The following is a 4,190-nucleotide window of genomic DNA, read 5'->3' on the forward strand; positions in this document are numbered from 1 at the left end:
AGATCACCACTGGACCAGGGCCCTCAGCACCACCTCTGAAAGGCTTTGAAAGCCCTCCAGGGATGGGGACTTCACCACTGGGCTGGGCTTTGACAGCACTTTCAGAGAAGAAATTGTTCCTCATGTCCAACCTAAATCTCCCCTGGTGCAACTTGAGGCTGCTTCCTCTTGTCCCATCTCCAGCCTAAATCTCCCCTCTTCCAACTCAAACCCACTGTCATTGCACTCCAAGCCCTTGTCAGAAGTCCCTCCCCAGCTCTCCTGTATCCTCTTCCTGGTACTGGAAGGCTGTTTGTTCTAAGGCCTCCCCGGAGCCTTCTCCAGGCTGAAGAGCCCTCAGCTCTCCAAGCTTGTCCAAGCTTGGTTTTCCAGCCCTCTGATCATCTTCATGGCCTCTTCTGGACCTGCTCCAACAGTTCCATGGCCTTCTTACATGGGGGGCACCAGAACTGGATGCAGTGCTCCTGGTGGGGCCTCACCAGAGCAGAGCAGAAGGGCAGAATTGCCTGTGTCACGCTGATTTTGATGCAGCCTGGGACATGGCTGCTTTCTGGGCCTGCAAGTGACCATTGCCAGCTCATGCTGAGTTCTGACTGTTCCAGCCACTGAATGGTAGGGGTCGGAATGAGCTTCTGGAAACCATCCAGTCCAACCCCCCTGCCAAAGCAGGATCACCTAGGGCAGGGAACACAGCCAGATGGGTCTTGAAAGACTCCAGAGAAGGAGACTCCAAAGCTCCATCCCGTAGCTTCCTTCCCTAGAATTTCAGATTCTACCTTTTCATCTGCAGAAATACTTTTCCCTGCAGATTTAAATAATTAATTGGGACGTGCCTGGTGGGGCTTGAGCTAAACTTCAGGGAGGCAGCCGGATATGTGTGACCAAGTGACCTTTTGCTGTCCTGCTCGTCCCTGCGCTCTCACTGTGCTCAGAGGGACGCTGTCAAAATTGCTAGTCCTTAAAACTTTAACCTGCCCTGACAAGTTGTTCTACATTATCAGTCGTCCCTAAGAGATTGCCAACGATTGTTTTGTTTTGTTTGGTCGCGGGCAGCCTTTGCTGAAGGCTCCACAATGCCTCTTCATTTGTCCTTTTGGGTAGGTGGATATTTTTAAATGCCCAGCTTATTCCGTGACCTGTTAAAATGAAGTTGATGTGCGTGTGGCTCCACTCAGGAGAGCTCACCAAGGATGGCACACATTTCCTGTGCTCTGGAAGCAGAGGCAGAAGCCTTTGCTGAAGAGGCTTTTAGGAGCCATCTTGAAAGGCCTGCAGTTACCAGCAGGATGAGGGAGGTGATTAGAATAGAATTAGAATAGCATAGCAAAGCATAGCATAGCATAGCATAGCATAGAACAGAATAGAATAGAATAGAATAGAATAGAATAGAATAGAATAGAATAGAATAGAATAGAATAGAATGGAACAGAATAGCATAGCATAGCATAGCATAGCATAGAATAGACTAGACTAGAATAGAATAGAATGGAATAAAATAGAATAGAATTAAGCAGGTTGGAAAAGACCTTTGAGATCATTGAGTCCAACCTATCACCCAACACCATCTAATCAACTAAACCATGGCACCAAGCACCCCATCCAGTCTCTTCCTAAACACCTCCAGTGATTCTGCTCTGGCAAGACCTTGCCTGGAGTGCTGTGTCCAGTTCTGGTGGCCCCAGCACAAGAGGGACATGAACCTGCTGTAGTGGGTCTAGAGAAGGCTGTGAAGATGATCAGAGGACTGGGGAACTTCACCTGTGGGGACAGGCTGAGAGAGTTGGGGCTGTTCAGCCTGGAGAAGAGAAGGGAGACCTCAGAGCAGCCTTCCAGGATTTGAAGAAGGGAACAGGAGAGCTGGGGAAGAGACTTGTTACAAGGGCTTGTAGTGATAGGAGGAGGAGCTGGAAGGGAGGAGATTTAGACTGGAGATTAGGGAGAGAATCTTTCCAGTCAGGGTGGTGGGACACTGGGACAGGGTGCCCAGGGAGGCACCCTGTCCCATCTCTGGAGGTGCTCAGGGCCAGATTGGAAGGGGCCTTGAGCAACCTGAGATAGTGGAAGGTGTCCCTGCCCTTGGCAAGGGGGGTTGAAACTAGATGATTTTGAAGGTCCCTTCCAACCTAAACCATTCTAATCAATCTATGAATTTCCACCAGTCCTGAAGTTCTGGGCTACCGTTTCCTAATAGGATGGGTCTCAATTCTCCCTGTCATTCAGCATTCAGCATTCTCCTACACAGCCAATTATGAGTCTGTGCCATGCAGCTTCGAAAAGGCTTTCCAGAGCATGCTCCAGAGCACCATCTGAGCTCCAGGGAGGCACACGAATTGTCAAACTCCTGATTTACAGATTTCTGCAGTACCTCAGCCAACCCTCACAGATGTTCTGAGCAGATATCTGATAGAATAGAATAGAATTAAGCAGGTTGAAAAAGACCTTTGAGATCATCAAGTCCAACTGATCACCCAACAGCATGTAATCAACTAAACCATGGCACCAAGGGCCTCATCCAGTCTCTTCCTAAACACCTCCAGTGATGGTGACTCCACCACCTCCCTGGGCAGCCCATTGCATTGGCCAGTCACTCTTTCTGTGAAGAACTTCTTCCTAGCATCCAGCCTAAACCTCCCCTGCTGCGGCTTGAGACTGCGTCCTCTTGTTCTGTTGGTGGTTGCCTGGGAGAAGAGACCAACCCTCGCCTGGCACGAAACTGATTAATTACAAAGGCAAGAACAGGCTTCATTTGTACTCTGGGAACGAGAGGTGCTTGCTAGGAGTGTAAAGTGTGGTGAAATACTCATAAGTACAGTACGCGGACGTGAGAGTAACAAACGGAGCAGTGAGCCGACCCCAGCCATTCCCGGGCGCGATGTTGGAGGCCTGCAGCAACAGCAAACATTTCAGAGCGAGCATTGGTGGTTCAGTGGTAGAATTCTCGCCTGCCACGCGGGAGGCCCGGGTTCGATTCCCGGCCAATGCAGTTCGCGTTTTTGTTATCTTCCGACGTAGGGCCACAGGGCTTATTCGTCGCTTTTCTTTTTCCCGAGGGCGACGAACCCGGCTAAGTAACGATGTACCGGGAGGAGTGCGCTGTGCGGTCCCCGTCTTGAAATCTGCGGCCTCGCAGGGAAATAGGCGAGGGAAACGACAAAAAAAAAAAAAGAGAACGAAAAATGAAAGCCTCTGGAGATGCCGGGGATTGAACCCGGGACCTCACACATGCGAAGCGCGCGCTCTACCACTGAGCTACATCCCCGGCTGTAGGGGCCTTCCCGCCCGCCCGTATCAGAGGGCGGGAAGCGGACGGCTGCCGCCCTCCTGCTGTTTGCCTCTTTCATTCGTCGCGCCCCGCAGCCCCCTTAGGGCCCCGCCGCGCTCCTTCCCTAAGGAGAGGTGGAGCCCGGCCGCTGTGCAGGGGCGGGGCTCGACAGGGGAAAGCTTGGGTTTAACGGCGTAGCATCATAGACTGGTTTGGGGTGCAAGGGACCTTTCAAATCCAGCCCCGCTGCAGTCAGCAGGGACATCTGCAACCGAAGGAGTTTGCACCGAGTCCTGTCTTTCTTACACACTCCCACTAAGCACTGAAAGGCCACTAGAAGGTCTCCCTGCAGCCTTCTCTTCTCCAGGCTGAACAAGCACAGCTCTCTCAGCCTGGCCTCACAGCACTGGCCTCACAGTCCACTGTTGTGGACTCCTCTGGACCTGCACCAGAAGGTGCAATGCCTTCTCGTGCTGAGGGTTCCAGAGCTAGACACTTCATTGCAGAAGGGAAAATCCCCTCTTTGCATCTGTGCCAGGAATATATACCCCCTCCCTGGATGTGCTCAAGGGCAGGCTGGACAGAGCTTTGAGCAACCTGGGCTGGTGAAAGGTGTCCCTACCCATGGCAGGGGGCTTGAAACTAGATGATCTTCAATGTCCCTTCCAGCCTAGCCCATTCCATTCCAATAGTCTTCCTCTTTGGGACCCCCCAGCACACACAGCAAGGAGGAGGAAGACCAAGGACCTGCCCAAAACACTCTCTTAGAGTCATAAAATCAGAGTGGCTTGGGTTACAAGGGACACTAAAGGTCTCTAGTTCCAGACCCCTGCCAGGAGCAGAGACAACAGCTAGACCAGATTGCTCTAACCCCATCCAACCTGGCCTTCAATACCTCCAGGGCTGGGACATCCACAAATTCTCTGGG

At 51.9% G+C, this 4,190-nt stretch overlaps 2 non-coding genes across 2 annotated transcripts; one reads left to right on the forward strand and one right to left on the reverse strand.

Annotated features, from left to right (window-relative positions):
* The first annotated feature begins 2,912 nt into the window (after positions 1-2,912).
* TRNAG-GCC (transfer RNA glycine (anticodon GCC)) lies at positions 2,913-2,983 on the forward strand. The gene has a single exon. It is a non-coding gene; the product is annotated as a tRNA-Gly (tRNA).
* A 204-nt stretch (positions 2,984-3,187) lies between these two features.
* TRNAA-CGC (transfer RNA alanine (anticodon CGC)) lies at positions 3,188-3,259 on the reverse strand. Its single transcript has one exon. It is a non-coding gene; the product is annotated as a tRNA-Ala (tRNA).
* Between the last annotated feature and the right edge of the window lie 931 nt (positions 3,260-4,190).

Source organism: Dryobates pubescens, chromosome 2 (assembly GCF_014839835.1).
Source record: "Dryobates pubescens isolate bDryPub1 chromosome 2, bDryPub1.pri, whole genome shotgun sequence".
Taxonomy (NCBI): Eukaryota; Metazoa; Chordata; class Aves; order Piciformes; family Picidae; genus Dryobates; species Dryobates pubescens.